Source organism: Protopterus annectens, chromosome 2.part0 (genome assembly GCF_019279795.1).
Source record: "Protopterus annectens isolate FY-2018-M chromosome 2.part0, PAN1.0, whole genome shotgun sequence".
In the NCBI taxonomy this organism is placed as follows: Eukaryota; Metazoa; Chordata; order Ceratodontiformes; family Protopteridae; genus Protopterus; species Protopterus annectens.
Window position 1 is genome coordinate 1391563978 of NC_056728.1, and position 19849 is coordinate 1391583826.

A 19849-nucleotide genomic window follows, 5' to 3' on the forward strand; every position below is an offset into this window, starting at 1 on the left:
TATAAAATAATCATAATAATATAATTATTAATTATGTTTTAATATAATTATGTTTCCTCATATCCAGGATATCTCAACAAACTGAATACAATCCAATAGGTTGTCACAAGTTCCACCTGTGTTCCCTTTGTATTTTCGAGACCCAATAATGTGAGTTCCAAATCTCTGAGGTGCACTCAGGTGGGAAAGATATACTAAGCCTAAAATTGCTACATCTTGGAGAGTTCCCCCTTTTCCTGGGTACAATACTATAGAAGTTAGTATATATAAGGCTGTGGGTGTGATATATAAGGCTGTGGGTGTGCAGCCCACATCAGCACGTGCGGGAGGGCTTGCCCTCTTGGAAAAACACTTTTTTACAATGTGTTTTTCACTTTGTTGTTTTACCTGGAGGACTGTATTTAACTTTCCTGAATTGTGAAACTATCATTGTCAAGTCTCACACCTCCAGTAAGATATAATCCCACCCACAAATGCTATCCTCCCATACCCAAACAATAAACAAAGTATGACTGAGCTCTAATCTCTGTTCCTAAGACACCACAGTCACTGTGATTGTCAGCTGCTCTGCCCTTTCAATAAAAGCATTCAAAAATGAACAGTAAATTCAGCTCCAAAGGAAAAAAATATGTATAGCTTATTTTTCCTCCGCTAATCACGATGACTAGGTTAAATAATATAACATTGTATTATTGACTTATTCAATATTTTAATTTCCTCACTCCTCCCCAGTACATCAGTAGTCATGGATATGCACTTCTCGACTCTCTCTGTGGCCAGTCTGGTTCAGATGGTTATTCTGAGGCATTGTAGGAACTGGCTTATGTACAACCCACTTATTCTTAATTAAACAGATAATGTATGCAAGAGGTGTAAATACACTTTAACGCTGGAGGCAAAACTCTCTCATACAACCAAAACTAGTCTTACAGAGGTTGTCAGTCACACTTGTGCCATCCCTACTGCATAGGGTAAAGACCCTGCTCATAAAACTACTTATGCTCAGGCACTTACAGGGAACCTTCCTTAAAGACTACATTCTCCTACACAGCACAATCAAAAAAAGGGCCCTCAGCCATCATGTAAACACTCTGTTAAAAACACACCCACAGCTACAAACAGTAATGCTGCATCCAATGCTTCTGCTACTAAGCCCTTAAGTGCACAGCCAAATGTACTGGTCATTGAGACTATACTGAGGCACACCAATGTCTCCCTCATCAGACTAAGTAAGAAGAGAGTCACGGTTAGCTGCTTTGTGGAGCTTGGATCCATCAAGTCACAGAGGCACTCAGGTCATTGAACCACAGGTACCAGTATGACTCTGTCATAGTCCATGCGGGTGTTAATGACCTGAGGCATAAATAACTTGACTAGATGAAGCAAGACATGATTGAGCTTGCTGATTATGTGACTAGGGCAGGTGTGAGCCTAGCACTAAGAAGCATACTACCTTCATCAAGGATAATGCCACATTGCCAACAGAAGATGGTTGATTTTAACAATTGGCTTAGCTTCTGGTGTTATTCCAAGGGGGCACAATATCTGATGGCCTGGGAGAACATAGTTGACAGACCATGCTGCTTTGCCAGAAATGTTCTGCACTTATCCCTCTAGGATTTTTGGATAGTGGCAAAGACCTTTTCCACTTTCTATGTGCCTTTTTAGGCAATGCCAAACTGATAAATGTTCTGACTTGAACCTACAAAGGAATATCTGAAGGTGATACTGCTCAATGCTAGAATTCTTAACAAGAAACTCCACTCCTTGCAAGGTTTCCTTTCCCTGGAGAGTGTAGACATCTGTGTAGTAATTAAGACATGTCTATCTGATGAATCTGGGCATCTTGAGGCAATGTAGAAATTGCCTCATGTACACAGACAACTCTCTCCTATCACCCAACACTACAACCTGTGAGAGATGCACTTATCTAGCCAAACAAGTCTCTCCAACCAAGACTGAACTTGACAGTCATGAGGAGAAGGTAAACATTTGCACCACACCACACTCATCACATAGTTTCACTAAATCTACACCACCAAAATCCACACATAGTAACACAAAAACATTTGCGGAGGCTCTCAATAATAATCTGTCCAAGCATTAGAGACCTCCAAAGCAGAAATGCAAGCAACCTCCATCCCCCAACACAACCCAAATGACACATAGCCCACAGAATCGGTGTGCCACTCAACCACAGCCAATAAGGCAAAACAACATACCCAACACACTAGTCAGAGTTGACTCTATAGTCAGGCACACTGATGTCCCACTCACCAGGCTAAACAAGGAGAAGGTTCTGCCATCGCCCAGAATGATACCGCAGTACAAGGACAAAATTATTGACTTCAACAATTGGCTAAGCTTCTGGTGTCATTCAAAGGGGATCCAGTATCTGTCTGCTTGGGATGACATGGTCGACAGACCATGATGCTTTGCCACAGATGGCCTGTACTGTCGCCCCTGGGATTCCGGATACTGGCTAAGGCTCTTGCTGCCCCTAAACTGCCTTTTTTAGGCAAGGTTCAAATAACCAATTCACCACCGTAACAGGAACAGGCAAGCAAAAACTGAGGGTAATGCTACTCAATGCTAGAAGTCTAAATCTCAAAATGCACTCACTCGAGGCACTCCTTAAAATGGAGAACATCAATATCTGTGCAGTGACTGAGACCTGGTTCAAGGCTCCAGAGAGCACCCCTACACTACCAGGCTATAACTCATACCACACTTTTCGGCCATGTAACCTGGACCGAAACACCAAAGACAGAGGTGTGTCCATATTCATTAAGGATATCCACACCTCCAGGCTAGATGCTCAGCATAATGCATCCAAGGTTATCCAAGTGCAACTAACTCTGGGCAAAACTGCAATCCAAACTGTAGCTTGTTACAGATCCCTCACCATGCCCCAGGATTTCCACTCCTCTTTTCTTGATGTACTGGAAAATATTAGGGTTCAACCAAACACCCTAATAATGGGCGACTTCAACTACCCCACCATTAACTGGGAAAACTACTTGTGTACCAACTCCTTAGCTCAACACTTTCTGGAATTCATAAACTCCAATGCCCTGGATCAACTTATCCACACCCCCACCAGGGGCAGCAATATCCTAGACCTAGTCATTACCAACATGAGTGACCGGTATTCCACACCTGAAGTCAACTCCTCGTTGGTCTGATCCGACCATAAGCTAATCACCCTTGATATCCACATCCCGCCCCCACCCCCCAATAAGGAAACCATGGTAAAAAAATTCTCCAAAGCCAACTTCATGCTTCTTAAGACAGAAGTGGTGAACTTCATGACACCTATGCAAATGGACAATACAGTTACAACTGCTGAATCCTACACAAATGCGCTCTATAAGCACTTACACGAATGCATGGATCGTACTATCCCAAACAGAACCAAGACACTATACTCCAAAAAAAGGAAGCCAGTCTGGTGGTCCCCTGCCATAAACAAACTGTACAACAGAAGGAAGAAACTGTTGCAAGAGACAGTAAAATCCCATGAGTGAAGGAGCTCCCTGGTCAGCCTCAGTAAGAAGCTGGGATTCCTTATAAGATCCTCCAAAACTAGCTACGAAAACAAAATCTCCACTAATTCTAAGGACAACCACAAAGCATTCTATAGCTATGTTAAGAATCTCGATGGCAACAACCAGATCTGCTCTGAGTTACAGCACAACGGCATGAAAATTACAGAACCAAGTGATATTGCCAACATCCTGGCAGATAGGTTCAGTGGTAACTTTACCCCTCCTCACCCCCTAAAGGGCCCATATCTATACAGGAAGAATGCAGAGTCCCTGTAATCACAACTACGCATGTAAAAGCTGCACTCTCTAAAGCCAAAAACACAGCATCCATGGGACCGGACAACATCCTAGGCTGCGTTTTACACGAACTTCAGAACAAACTGGCTCCCCACTTAAGCACCATGTTCAATAATAGCCTCACATCAGGCTTTGTGCCCACTGAATGGTGCACAGCAACAGTTATCCCACTCCACAAAGGGGGAGCCACCACTGATCCCGGGAACTATCGACCTATTAGCCTGACGAGCCTGGTCTGCAAGGCCATGGAACATATCATCATGGAACTCATAAACAAAGACATTGGTAACCTCCAAAGTCTGGATCCCACCCATTTCAGGTTTGTGAAAGGCAGATCATGCCTCCTGAACCTGATTGACTTCTTTGAGCCAGTCACCAAAGCCGTAGGTGGGGATAAGGTGGTTCACACAGCCTATCTTGACCTCGCCAAGGCTTTCGACACCATCCCCAATTCTGGAATTATAGCTAAACTTACTAAAGTAGGTATAAATCCCTATGTCACAAGACGGGTTGCCAACTGGCTCACTGACAGAACCCACACTGTAAAAGTTGCAGACTCCAAATCTGACCTCAAAGCAGTGACAAGTGGAGTACCACAGGGTTGCGTCCTGGGACCTCTCCTGTTTGGTATCTACTTCTCTGAAGTACAGGCTAACACAGAAGGCTTCTGGCTAATAAAGTTTGCAGATGACTGCAAACTAGGAGCCATAGTCAAGTCCCCAAAGGATGTGGATATCCTACAGAAGGGCCTCGCTGAGACAGATACCTGGTATCAGAGCCATGGTCTCAAGCTCAATGCCAAAAAGTGCAGTGTCATCCCCTTTGGTAAAAACTCTGTACCCATGAACTACCACATAGGCAGCAATCTACTTAATACTGAATGTGTGATAAGAGACCTTGGGACCCAGGTGGACAGTAGTCTCTCCTTTGATAGTCACATCGCCACAGTAGTCATGAAGTCCTTCTACGTGGCACACCTCATCATAAAAGGGTTCTCATCCAGGAAAAAAGAGGTCATTGTTCCTCTCTACTCGACAATCATTAGACCCATTACAGAGTACAATGCCCCTTTTGGAATGTACCTCACAAGACATCTGCAGCAGCTGGAAAGACCACAGAAGTACCTCACAAAGAGGATTACTGGCCTCAAACAAATGCCCTACACTGACCACCTCAAAAAACTCCAGCTTTACTCCGTAGCATATCGCCTACTCCGAGGTGATCTCTGCCTAACATATAAAGCTATGTCAAACCCAGAGCTGTTGGACATGCTACACCTAAAGAAATCCCAATCCCTCCAAGCTACACTCTCTAGGGACCTAAACCTCGTCACCACAATAAACAGGACATGCTGGAGGGATAGATTCCTGTCCCAGAGACTTCCCATACTCTGGAACAGGCTATCCATTTATGTCAAGCAAAGTTCTTCATTAGCACTCTTCAAGAAAAATCTGGATGAGTGGATGGGAAATAGGAAATACACCCCGGGGATCACTTCTGTGTCTCTGCTTGACAGTGGCACAGGAAAATAACTTTCTTGGGTGGCGTAAGCCACGGAACCTTGTTGGCTAGGCTTACGTAGGCCCTTGGACCAATAGCCTAGTACCTACCTATAAACCTATGAACCTAAGTCACAGGCAGTATCCTTGACAGTGCAAGGTTATAATGCCTTTCACACCTTTAGACCAGCTATTGGCCAGCAGGGAACTAAAGGTGGAGGAATCTCAGTCTATATGAAAAACAACCTCACAACCAGACAAGTTAAAGGGTATGACCCACTGGTACTCATACATGTGCAACAAACCATCTCATACTATATCAAACGTACCAAACATCTTCCACTTTGTACTCACAAACATGGGAGGAGCAATGTTCTTTACCCCAATGTAATGTCCTCACTTGTCAGATCTGACCATAAGGCAGTACTGCTTGAAATAAAAATTAAATCCAGGGACCCTGTGAAAACAAAAACCTTTAGGAACTATTCCAAGAGTTAACCCTATACTAAATGACACCTTGGCTAAATTCCATGCACCCCCAAACCCATAAATACCATAGCATATGCTGAGCTATTTAAAAAACTCCCTGTACAGCCATATTGATAGCTGTATAGAGTGAGTTGTGCCCACTTGTATTAAGAATAAGACAAATTCAAACGACAAGCCACCCAGGTGAAATCACAATATCAATCAGACATACAACAAAAGAAAAAAGTCTTGGCCAGTCATAGGAGGAACCAAGCCAAACATAATAAAAGCTCCCTGACCAATCTAAACAGGCACAGGCAGCTAAGAGGGTTAATTAATACTTCTAAGGCTAAATCTGAAGAAAAATAGCTTCCTAGGCAAAGGACAACCACAACGCTTTCTACAGCTATGACCATAACTTCAAGGGAAATACACAACAATGCACAGAACATATTTTAAATGGCATCACGCACACTGAACTGGAGGCCATTGCCAACCTTTTGGGTGACTGGTAAAGCTTATATTTCTCCCCCTACTCCCACCAATAGTCCAACGGAAATACCTCATACCATATCCTCTCCAACCATTTCTAGGGAACAGGTCATCAATGCACTTTCCAAAGCCAAAAACACTACATTGATGAGCCCCTATAACATCCCGGGATGCTTACTAAATAGCATGAAACATGTCCTCTCTGTTCTACTGGAATCACTTTTAACTTGAGCTTACAGCCAGGTTTTGAGTCCATGGAATGGAAGGTGACTGCATTCATTCCCCTGCACAAAAGAGGTCCAACCACCAATCTGGGTAACCACAGGTTCATAAGTCTGACCAGCCTCATGTGTAAGGACATGAAAAGAATCATCATGGACAAGATAAATGAGGATATAGGTAACCTAAAAACACTGAACCTATCACAGTATATTTTTTAAAGGAAGATCATGCCTATTAAATTTGGTCGACTTCTTTGAGAGGGTCACCAAAGTAATGGATGAGGGCAAGACTGTGCACTCAGCTTACCTCGACCTAGCCAAGGCTTTTGATAAAATACCTCCTCAGGCATTATAGACAAGCTCAATAAATTAGGTATAAACCCATTTGTCACCCTCTGTATAGCCAACTGGCTCAGTGATATGACCTAGGAAATCAAAACAGTTTAGGCCACCTCCAGCAAGAGCCTAGTCCCTAGCACAGTCCCTCAAGGCTCAGTACTGGGCCCACTCCTTTTTGGCATCTATTAATCTGAAGTGGAAGCAAACTCTGAAGGTTTCTGCTGACTACGTTTGCAGATGATTGTAAGCTGGGGGTTATCATCGACACCCCTGCAGACACTGGCATTCTTCAAGAAGGCCCATCTCTGACTAAAAAATGGTGCTGAAGACATGTTCTTGATGTCAGTGCTAAGAAGTGCATAATTGTACCCTTTCAGAAGTCAATCATTACAGCTAATTACTATGTTAATAATATACCCCTAAGAGTCGACCCAGTGGTCAGGGATCTGGGTATGCACGCAGACAGCAGCCTTACCTATAGCCACCATGTGAACACAGTGGTGGGGAAATCCTTTTATGTTGCACAACTTATAAGTAAGGGCATGGCATCTGCGTCCAAAGAGGTCATTATACCACTTCACAGACCAATCATACAGTGCAATGCTCCCTTCAGTATGTACCTGACCAGGCATATGCAGAAAATAAAGTGACCTCAGAGGTTCCTTACAAGAAGTATACAGGATTATGTAGCCCAGGCAGGTATGACCCTGACCCTGAGCAGTATCCTTCCTTCACCAAGAATGATGCCACAATATAGAGACAAGATGATCAGCTTTAACAATTGGCTTAATGTCTGGTGTCATTCAAAGGGAATCCAGTGTCTGTCTGCCTGGGATGACATGCTTGACAAGCCACGCTGCTTCGCAAGGGACGGCTTGCACCTGTCACCCCTGGGATTCCGGATATTGGCTAAGGCTCTTGCCACCCCCATAGTGCCTTTTTAGGCAAGGCTCAAATTCTAAACCTACCACCCTAGAAAACAAAAATGGGAAGAAACTGAGGGTAATGCTGCTCAATGCCAGAAGTCTAAATCTCAAAATGCACGCACTCGAGGCCCTTCTCAGTATGGAGAACATCGATGTCTGTGCTGTAACTGAAACCTGGTTCAAGGCTCCTGAGAGCACCCCGGCACTATTAGGTTTTACCTCATATCATGCGGTCCGGCCCCAAAACCCAGACCACACCACAAAAGGAGGGGTGTATCCATATTCATAAAGGATACCCACACCTCCAGGTTGGTGGTAACGCACGAAGCTTCGGAAACCATCCAGGTGCAACTAACCATAGGCAAAACTGCTCTACAAATTGTAGCATGCTACAGGCCACCCTCTCAAACTCAGGAACCCCACACAGCCTTCCTGAAGACACTGGAGGGTATAAATGTATCTCCAAACACCATCATATTGGGTGACTTCAACTACCCGAATATAGACTGGGAACATTACTCAAGCCCTAACTTTCTAGCCCAACAGTTCCTGGAGTTCATAAATTCAAATGCCATGGAACAGCTAGTCACTGTTCCCACGAGAGGAGAAAATATACTAGATCTCATTATCACAAACATGGGGACAAAATGCTACACACCGGAAGTATATCCCTCATTGGTGAGATCTGATCATAAACTATTCTCACTGGAAATCCACATCCCGCCCCCACCCCAAACAAAAAAGACCACAGTGAAGAACTTCTCTAAAGCAAACTTCACACTACGCAAGACTGGTGTGGTATTCTTCAAGGCCCCTGAGCCAGTGGAAACCACAACCCAAGCTGCGGAAGCCCTTACAAATGCCTTCTATGAACACCTCCAGGACTGCATGGATCAGGCAATCCCAAATAAAACCAAGACTCTTTCCACAAAGGGCAAACGTCCAGTCTGGTGGACCCCAGCCATTAACAAACTTTACAATAAGAGGAGAAAGCTATTACATGATAGAACAAAATCCATAAAAGGGAAGTCACCCCTGATCATTATTAGTAAAATATACGAGCACTCATAAAATCAACTATGGCCAATTTTGAGAGAAAAATTGCCATGGATTCAAAGGACAATCATAAGGCCTTTTTCAGCTATGTTAGGAACCTGGGTGGAAACTCCCAGATATGCTCAGAATTAGTCCAAAATGATACAAAAATCACTGAACCCACAGACATTACCAACATACTGGCAGACAGGTTCAGTGCAAACTTCACCCCCCTACCCTAAAGGAGAGATAACTATGCCAGCGGAGTGTAGCCTCCCAGACATCTCAAATGCGCAGGTGAAAGCTGCTCTCTCTAAAGCTAAAAACACAGCATCAATGGGACCGGATGGTGTCCCCGGCTGTGTGCTACACGAGCTAAATGAGGAATTAAACCCGCACATAAGGCAGCTGTTTAATCTCAGCCTTACCACAGGATACGTGCCCAAGGAGTGGCATACGGCAACTGTGGTCCCACTCCACAAAGGCGGTGCCTCTACGGACCCTGGTAATTACCGCCCCATAAGCTTAACAAGTCTAGTCTGCAAAGCTATGGAGAGGATCATAATGGAGCTCATAAACAAAGATATAGGGGACTTGCAGACATTGGACCCAACCCAGTTTGGCTTCGTCAAGGGCAGATCATGCCTTTTGAACTTGGTTGACTTCTTCGAAACAGTCACCAAGGCCATTGATGAGGGAAAGGCAGTCCATACAGCCTACCTTGACCTTGCAAAGGCTTTCGACACAATACCCCACTCGGGTATTGTAGAAAAACTTACCAGCTTAAATGTAAACCCATATGTCACAAGATAGGTTGCAAACTGGCTTAAGGACAGAACCCACAGGGTTAGAGTTGCTGGTGCTATGTCAGACTCCAAGCTGGTCACAAGTGGTGTCCCACAGGGCTCGGTCCTTGGCCCCCTATTGTTCGGCATCTACTTCTCAGAAGTACAGGCCAACATGGGAGGACTTTGGCTGACAAAGTTTGCAGATGACTGCAAACTGGGCACCATAGTGGAAAGTGCATCGGACATGGATATCCTTCAGAAGGGACTCACGGAAACAGATAGCTGGTGCCAGAGCCATGGCCTGAAGTTAAACGCCAAAAATGTATAGTCATACCCTTTGGGAAAAACAAGGTAACCCCAAGCTACCATATAGGTGGCACTCCACTAAGCACAGAAGAGGTTATCAGGGACCTGGGGACCCAGGTTGACAGTGGCCTTTCTTTTGACACTCACATTGCTAAAGTGGTTAGAAAGACCTTCTACATTGCCCACCTGATCATGAAGGGATTCACATCCAGATCTAGTGAGGTCATTGTTCCCCTGTACTCTTCACTTATCAGACCAATGATCGAGTACAATGCCCCATTCGGGATGTATCTCACCCGACATCTGCAGCAATTGGAGAGACCCCAAAAGTTCCTCACCAAAAGGATAAAGGGACTCCAAAATCTGTCATATGCTGCCAGATTGAAGAAACTCCAGCTCTATTCAGTCGCATACCGTCTGCTCAAAGGTGACATGTGCCTGATATACAAGGCCATGTCCAACCCGGAATTAATGGACATACTCCACCTCAAAAAATCCAAATCCACCAAAACCACTAGAGCAAGCGACTTAAACCTTAGCACGGATATAAATAGGATGTGCTGGAGGGATAGATTTATCACTCAGAGACCCCCTATGCTGTGGAATAAAATCCCGGTCCATGTGAGGCAGAGCACCTCGCTGGCTCTGTTCAAGAGAAATCTTGACCTGTGGATGGGAGATCGTAGGTTTACCCCTGGAATCATCTCTGTGTCACTGCTGGACAGAGGCACAACAAACTAATGGGCACAGTATTTTTTCATATAAGGGGTGGCGTAAGCCACAAAACTTTGGGCTAGGCTTATAAATGCCTTAGGGCAGATAGCCTAGTATAAACCTATGAACCTATGAACCTATGTAACAAACCTGCCTTACGCAGAGTGCCTTAAAGCCCTTTCCCTCTATTTAGTCTGATATAGATTGCTGAGTGGTGCTCTATGCTGGCTTACAAGGCATCCACAAACTCCACACTTATGAATCACCTGCATACTGTTAAGTCAAACAGTGCCAGAAATACATGGTCTAGGGGCATGAATTTTGTCTGTGACTTAAACAGAACATGTTGGAGAGACAGATATGTGCCCCAGAAACTGCCCTTCTTATGGAACAGGCTTCCCATCCATGTAAAGCCGAGTTCATCTATTAATTAATTGAATGTAATTAAGTTTAATTGATGGGTATATAAATAAGTAAATTATTGGATGCACTGGTCTTTTTCTGATGAAGTCTAATGGGAACGAAAACGCAATGTGTTGTTCTTGGAGGATTATCTGCTTTTGAATAAACACATTTGTGCTGAACCTGGTCTCGAGCATTGGATTACACTGTGGTGTGGGCTACATCCGTTTTTATCTGCTGGCAAAGTTGTGTTTGGAGTATCTTCAGCAGTTCCTTTTGTTTTTTCGAGTTCATCTATTACCCAGTTTAAGCACAACCTAGACAAGTGGACGGGGAATAGGAAATTTACACCAGGCGTGGCTCCAATGTCCCTTACTGAAAGAAGTAGCTCATAAATGTCTGGCTCTCAATGTCCTATTTGGATGCAGGACATCATTATTCTTTTGGGAAAACTTGTCTAGGCTTAGAAAGGCCTCCCAGGTTATTAGCCTAGTAAAAATCTATGACTCTATGAAAATACAAATTTGCTTCCTAATTGGTATACAAGTTTTAACATACTCAGCAATGTGCTGCAATCCCCATTTAAGGACATCAAGAACAAGTCCAGCTCTATTCAGTCTCATACCGCTTGCTCAGAGGTGACCTGTGCCTGACATATAAGGCCATGTCAAACCCAGATTTGATGAATATGCTTCACCTCAAAAAATCTAGATCCCTCAGAACCACAAGGGCGGGAGACCTAAACCTTGACACGGTTATAAATAGAACGTGCTGGAGGGACAGATTCATCACCCAGAGACTCCCTGTGCTGTGGAACAAAATTCCGGTACATGTGAGGCAGAGCACCTCTCTGGCCTTGTTCAAGAGGAATCTTGACCAATGGATGGGAGATTGCAGATATACCCCAGGGATTACTTCAGTGTCACTGCTTGACAGAGCCACAGCAAAATGATAGGCATAGTTTTTATTCAAACTAAAGGGGTGGCGAAAGCCACATAACTATGGGCTAGGCTTATAAATGCCCTTGGGCAGATAGCCTAGTATGAACCTATGAACCTATGAACCTATAAGTGTAAAGAGCAAAAATCTGCACTAGCTATCTAACTTTTGTACCATGTTTTCCAAGAGCAATTATTCCGTCTTTTAAGATAGGTTCTATAGTTTATTCTGGTAACACATGTACTTTATGTTTTGTAAATATTGTAAATAGTTTATTCATTGTTATATGTAGTTGTTCTTTATTTTTATACGTAAGGTTTGACAACTCTATTTGTTATTCTCCTTTGGTATACATTTGTTAAACATAATGAAAAGTTTAATAAAATATTATTAGAAAAAAATAATCCACACTTTTAATAGACCTGAACACTACCAACAATTTGCACTGGAAAAATTAAAAAAAAAAAAAACACGTGGCCAAGCTGGAAATGGACTCCTTACACAATATATACGTATAAAACATCAAAATGTTAGAAAAGGTTGACATATTAGGTGCAACAGATTCATTATGGAGCCCCATATAATCATACACCCCTCTCCCATACATTTGTGATTCATTTATGGAGTTCAGCCCCTATTATTCCCAAGTCTGTTATCAGTCTCCAAACTGGTTTTACCATGAACTCAAATCTATTTCATATCAAACTGATTCTCTGCCAGGGAAGGGACCTCTACCCAGGAGTGAATGCTTCACTTCTCTCAAAGGAAGGATTATGCTCTAGCCAGTATTAGCTCATAACACTACTACCGAACCTTTTTAGGTTCATAGGTGTATACTAGGCTAATGGCCCTGGAGCCTTTATAAGCCTAGCCCATAGGATTACCCTGGCATCGTGCCACCCGACCTTAGTTTTTGAGTTGAACATTCATGGCAGAATATCTTTCAGAAATTTAATCATCTATGAAATTGAAGACACATGAAAAATATCTATTTCTGTATTAAATTTGCTAACCCAGTGAGTAAACTGATGTACTCATCCTTTTTATTCACAGCATAGGCCACAAGGCAAAGGCATCAAACATTAACACAGAGTTCATTATTAATTAACTGATTAGATGAGTTTTGCTAATATTTAACACAAACCTTAAAAACATTTCAGCAAATCAAACTCTAACATGCAATACCCCTTGATATGCAATGGACATGGAATTCTTGCTTTACAGTAAATTGAAATATTTATATAGAAGAAATACAGTAATGATATAAAAATGAAACATACTCTACATATAGTTTCCTCACTAAAAATCACTGTACTCATAATGTTTATACAACTATTTTCTACTTTGGTAAAGATTATATAAATTATTTACGATATGTATAAACAAACTCAGGTCATGCTATAAATTTAGTTGCAAAGAATTTCTTAACATAGCCAAAGGTGATTTTTTTAACCTGGATCAATAGTGCATATGCATTTATATTCCTCCGTGATGTGTTTTTTTGCATATATCAAGGTAAAAAATTGCCGAAGTAGGCTAGAGCAAGCTGGAATAACATCCCACAAAGAACCTATAAAACAAAACTACTTTTTTTTTCAGGTTACAACTTAAAAAATACAAATTACAAAACAAAAATATTTTTATCTATGCATCACTGTTACTCTGTTTTTTTACATAGTTCAGCATGTGACAATTGCATTGAGTGGATGTGTTATTGAGTGGATATCTGGTTAAATGCATGTAATGTCAGAAGAAGCAAGTTCTGTTGAACTTTTGACATTAGTGTATTTGATTTTGTGTGTTTGCTGGTTAGGGTTAGAGTAAAGGCTAGAGTAGGGGATAGACTTAGTGTTGTGGATGTGTGATTTTATTTGCTGTGTGTGTGTGTGTGTGTGTGTGTGTGTGTGTGTGTGTGTGTGTGTATGTGTGTGTGTGTATTTGCAAATGTTTTCAATTAGTATTATAGTTAGTACTAGGTGAAGGGATACAGTTAGTGTTGTCCATGTGTGTTAATACATGCAATATGTCTGGGTGTCTTGTTTAGTGAAATCACCCTGCTCATCTTAGTAATGTATGCTAACTGTAATCCTACCCTTTTCCTGACTCCGCACCTTACCATATGAAAACCCTTTCTGTTACCCCGCCAGTATTCCGACAAATTTGGTCTAAATGTAACGAGCGGGCTTTGGTTGTCAGATTGCAAAAGGAAACTGTTTCCTTTTGCGATCTTTTTCCATTCGATGTTTTCGGCTTTCAGTATACTGTGTTTTTTGAAAATATACAAGTATCGATCAGCTTGTGTTAAATGTTTTTGCATTTTCATCAGTTGTCATATGCTCATACACTCACAAACATATTCATATATAATTATGTGTTTGTCAAGTAGCACATCAAGACAAGAGTAACTAGTAAATCTCAGGAACAGGCTTAAACATGGTGCCGGCAAGCGGTACAAAATACAACCTTCCCAGCTATACGTGGGCAATTACTCAGGACTCCTCAAAATGGGATGGACAGACACACAAGCTGGGTCCTGATCAAACACTGTATGATCATCCACATGTTCCCAAAACAAGTGGTTCAATTATATACAGCAATATAAGCTTCAGGTTATAGCCATATCAGAATCTTGGAATACAGACAATTATTGATTCCAGATTACATAAATATAGTTTAAGAAGATCTGAAAGAAAAGGAGGAGGAGTAGTAATGCTAATTCATAACTCTGTAGTAAGAAGCATGGAAGCCTACAGCTCAACAGATGAAATAATGACTGTTATATTAAGCAGCATAAATCCCTGGGGGATTGTAGGCCACTTGTTGCATATAGGAGACTTAACACGAATATCCTAGAACATCAGTCCTTCTTGCATACACATATGATTTACCAGTAATAATACCTGGAAATATTAACTATCAGTACATCAACTGGAAGGAACACTGGTTTAGTACACATATGGAGTTCTGTTTTCTAGATCTATTAAACAAGTTAAGTTTTACAGAAAAAGTGCATTTACCAACAAAACGTTCAAACATAATGGATTTAATATTATAAAACAGAGAGGGATTAAAAAAAATATATAAAAATGTCTAATCTCATAGGAACATCTGCTTATGATAGTGTCTTATTTAACATAATAACTCTTATGAATGGAAAGCAGGAATACATCATGAGGTATATTTTAAAATGATTTAACTTTGAATTTTACCAGGACGATCTTAATAATATACTATAGATTGCAGTAGTCCATGCTTCAGAAAAAAAAAAACAGATGGATGTGGCTGGATGAGGTTTAAGAATATTTACCACACACATCTTTCTAACACAGGAATTAGACTTAAAACGAAGGGCATAAAAGGAAATCTTGGAAGAATAAACAGCTATTAAGATTGTTAATAAAGAAAAAGTAACTGTATCTACACTAGAAAAGACATGAAATTGAACGTAAAAAAGATGTTGAAATGTAACTACTAAGTAGATGAAACAAGTCTTGATATATAGGAAAAGAAAGCATGAACATTTACTGATCAAAACTTCTGGTAAGCAGAAACAGTTTTTCAAATATGAAATGTAAAGAAAAACAAAGTAAGTTCTCTAATGCAAGATAAATGGACAGTCATGGATAAACATGAAATAGGATCTTCTTCTGGCTTTTCCCAGTTAGGGGTCATCACAGTGGATCATCTGTCTGCTCATGATTGGCAGTGGAGTTTTACAGTGTCGAGTTGCCAGCCTGGCGCCCAACCTTCCACAGAAGGCACACACATGCACACACTCACACCTAGGGACAATTTAGAGTATCCAATTCACCTACTGCATGACTTTGGGATGTGGGAGGAAATCGGAACACCCAGAAGAAACCCACGCGACCACAGGGAGAACATGCAGACTCCGCACAGAAGGCACCCAAGCTGAGAATCGAACCGGAGAACCTCTTGCTGTCAGGCAGCAACGCTAATCGCTGCACCACCGTGGCCACCCAACCATGAAATAGGATAAATATGTAATAATTATTTTGCCAAAATAAGCACAGTATAAAACAATGTGTTAGAGATAATTACAACTGTCCTGTAATAACTAAATAGTACTGGTTTTAACATTGAATGAAGTATTAAAAAAAAAAAGTTCAGTGGGGCATGATAATATGCCAAGGTAATTTAACTGTTAAACCTCTGCTGTAATACTGACATCATTAATAGGAATATTCAGTATTGTGTTAAAAGAGGGGATAAAACCAGAAAAATAGGTGTGGACCTCTTGGGTTTTTGATCCTGAGTGATGCCTGCCCGGAGGGAAGGAATAACCGATTTTACAAAGCCTTTCACTCTTGATCCTAAACGGTGAACAGATTTCTACGTGTAGTCGGTGGTGGAGCTAGCTCTAAAAAGAGCTGTTTTAGCCCTGTGGGCAGCTGGAGCTCTATATAGAGCTGTTACAGATCTCTATGAGCTCTGAGAAGAGCTGTTTTGTGTTTAGAATGCCCTTTCGGGCAGATGCAGTAGTTCTAAAAAGAACTGTTTTGTTTGGTTCACCGGTTGTGTCTGTGCCTCCGGCTGGTCTTACCGAAGCTGATACAGATTTCTGTGAGCTCTGAGAAGGGCCGATTTGTGTTTTGAATGCCCGTTCAGGTGTTGGTGGTAGCTCTAATAAGAACTTTTTTGTTTTATTCTTCAATGTGTCTCTGGTTGCTCTTACCAGAGCTTTTGCAGATCTCTGTGAGCTCTGAGAAGAGCTGTTTGGTGTACTGTGAGCTCTGAGAAGAGCTGCTTGGTGTAAGGTGCAGATCTACGTGAGCTCAGAAAAGAGCTGTTTTGTGTATGGACACAATGGGCTCTGGGAAGAGCTGCTGTTGTGTGGTGTCGATCTCCGTTGTCCTTCTTCTGAACAGATCTTGGTTCTTTTGCATGTGAGTCCTAAAAAGGACTATTTGTGCGCTCAAATAGTCCTTTTTAGGACTCACACATAGCAAAAGAACCGAAGATCTGTTCAAGAAGGGCAACGGAGATCGACACCACCGCGGAACACCGAAGGACACAACAGCAGCTCTTCCCAGAGCCCATTGTGTCCATACACAAAACAGCTCTTCTCAGAGCTCATAGAGATCTGTAACAGCTCTATATAGAGCTCCAGCTGCCCACAGGGCTAAAATAGAGATAGCTCCACCACCGACTACACGTAGAAATCTGTTCACCGTTTAGGATCAAGAGTGAAAGGCTTTGTTAAAAGAGGGGATAGTACATAAGGGCTGGAAGAAATCACATGATGTTCCTGTATTTAAAGGAGGGGGATAAATTAGATAAAGTAAACTACGGACTGAAAAGTCTAACTTCTATATTAAGGAAATGCTTTGAAAGATGTATACTAAGTCAACCTATTAATGATGGTGTTAATGGGCCAGACCTAGATGGAAACCAGCACATTTTTATGAAGGAAAAATCAACGCTGTCTTAACAGATACAATTTGTGACAGAGTGCCAACATTAATGGATCATGGTAAAAACTATGTTGTAATTTATTTGTATGTATCTAAAGCATTTGATTGCTTAAGGTATTATCTTATTGTGTAATAAAATGCCTTCACAGATTAGGGGTAAATCCTTACATAATAAGATGGATAGCCAACTAGTAAGTGATAATATGCAATCCGTGTTATTACAAAGGGCTCAATCAGGTTGGAAACAATTGCATAAGGAGTACCATAAAGTTCTGTACTGGGACCAGTTTTGTTTAATATGGTATTTTGGGAAATGCCCACATAAGCAAATTTCTGGGTAACAAAATATGGTGATGATAGCAAAGATGCTGCCCAAATGGACGACGACATTTCAGATGTGGTAAATTTAAACAAGTAATTAACCTGTATAAGTGATTGGGCTATTAATGCTGGTTTACAATTTAAGCACAAGAAATGTAAGTTAATACATTTTGGTAAATATGTGTGGGTACAGATAATGAGAAATAAAGCAGTGGGTACAGTTAATCAGATAAAAAGGATTGGAATATTACAGCAAGAACAGGCGTATTGTGTTCACGATATTAAAAACAACATTAAAGCAAGTTGGTTTAGTATTAAATACCTTAGAAACAAGGGATACAAAGTATTAAAAAAAGCATTTATGCCTTTGGTGAGACCTATAATAGAATATAACTTATCCTTCTATAATCAAACAACCATAGATATACAGAGCTTGGAAACTTTGCAAAGGTGTCACACTAAAAGAATAATATATTTAAAATATTTAATATATTTTGAAAGAATAACATTTCTAGGTATTTATAGTAAATTAAATAGATCTGGGAGGTTGGCATAATGGTTAAGGTGTTTAGCTTACAGACACAAGGTGCAGGATTTGATTCTCACATGGGGTAATTGGCTAGATTTAAAATGGCCCACAAGGCAGTTAGCCTAGTACTAATCTATGAACCTATTTGAAAGGAGTAAATTGTGTTTGGTATTTAAGGCATTAACTAATAAAGGTTTAAGGAAAGAATTAGGCTTACGAATGGCAGAAACCAGCCTGGGAATAAGGAACAGTGGTCCTAACCATATAATGAATAATAATAAGATGATAAAAAGGATATATATGTGACACAACTGATACCTAGGCTGTGGAATAAACTCACATAAAAAGTTAGACTATTTAGACTATCATTTGGGTGAGAATAAATCCACATTTTGTGCACCAGAGACTGCAGTTTTGATGGTCTAAGAAGACAGATGCAGATGGATTTAAATTATGAAGCAATAAAAATTGCATTCTCTCTCAATCACAGTGAAAACTGCAAGCCCATCCTGAAGAGGTGGCACTACAGACTTCACAATGGGATCCAAAGTGAGCACAAGCAGATGAGTCACACATACATAGTTACTTCAGTGCGACTCCTAGCCTTTGGGCAGTACTGTTTAGTTAATAAATAAATGATAAACAAGAGTTCTCAGTATGCAGTTATCAGATATACAACTACAGGTAAATGTCCATACATCTGTTGTGCTACTTCAGTCCCTAAAGATGACAGGTACCATTCATTACAACACACATGAAACATCACACCAGACACAGTTTACAGGTCAGCTTTAAGAAACTCCTTGTTTTGACCAAAACATAAGGCCGTGACAAGAAACTTACATGTAAAAGATGATGGAAGCTACCTTAAATGCAGCATCTTTCTGCCACTGTAGCAGGGGCTACTATAATTCGACTACGTGCGAAAGGAGCACATCACATATTACATATCACAGGAGGACATCACAGAACATAACATTACATCTCATATGCACTACATATGCCAAGAGAGCATAGCATTCAATTACCAGTGCACAACTGTTGTACTGACAAATAGATAATGTGTCTCTGCTTACATGCACAGGAACAAGCTGTAACAACATTGTAAAAATACTTGCCCTAGCTTCCTTTTTATTGGTCATTTATCAATAAATCAAGCAACCAATTTTTATTATAGGGTTAAATCTAAGTAATGCACAAAAACAAAAAGAAACTTATTTAGTATCGCATATGATCAGTACAATCACAATATATAATTTTACTCATATGTGGATTAGCTATTTCAGGAGAAAACAAATGAATTGTAAAATTATAAAATTAATATTAAAGAGCTGAATAATATTAAAAAATGTACAAGGGTAATAATGTACACAATCTAATCAACATCACTATATTCTTCCAAAACAAGACACAGGCAGCAGCAGACTGGACATATAATCACAGATTTCAAAGGGTAACTTAATTCTATAAAAGGCCAATACTTCATTAGAAATATCACACAATAGTTGTTTGAGGGCTCTGTGTTTAAATGATCTTTTTTTTCCAAAGCTGCAGTTAGAAGTCCAAACAAATTGAAAGAAATGTTCATTT

General features: G+C 40.9%; 1 protein-coding gene across 1 annotated transcript in view; it reads right to left on the reverse strand.

Moving 5' to 3' along the window:
* Positions 1–19849, reverse strand: part of GAREM2 (GRB2 associated regulator of MAPK1 subtype 2) — a 1175250-nt gene that overhangs the window by 263731 nt on the left and 891670 nt on the right. The gene's annotated exons all lie outside the window — the stretch shown is intronic.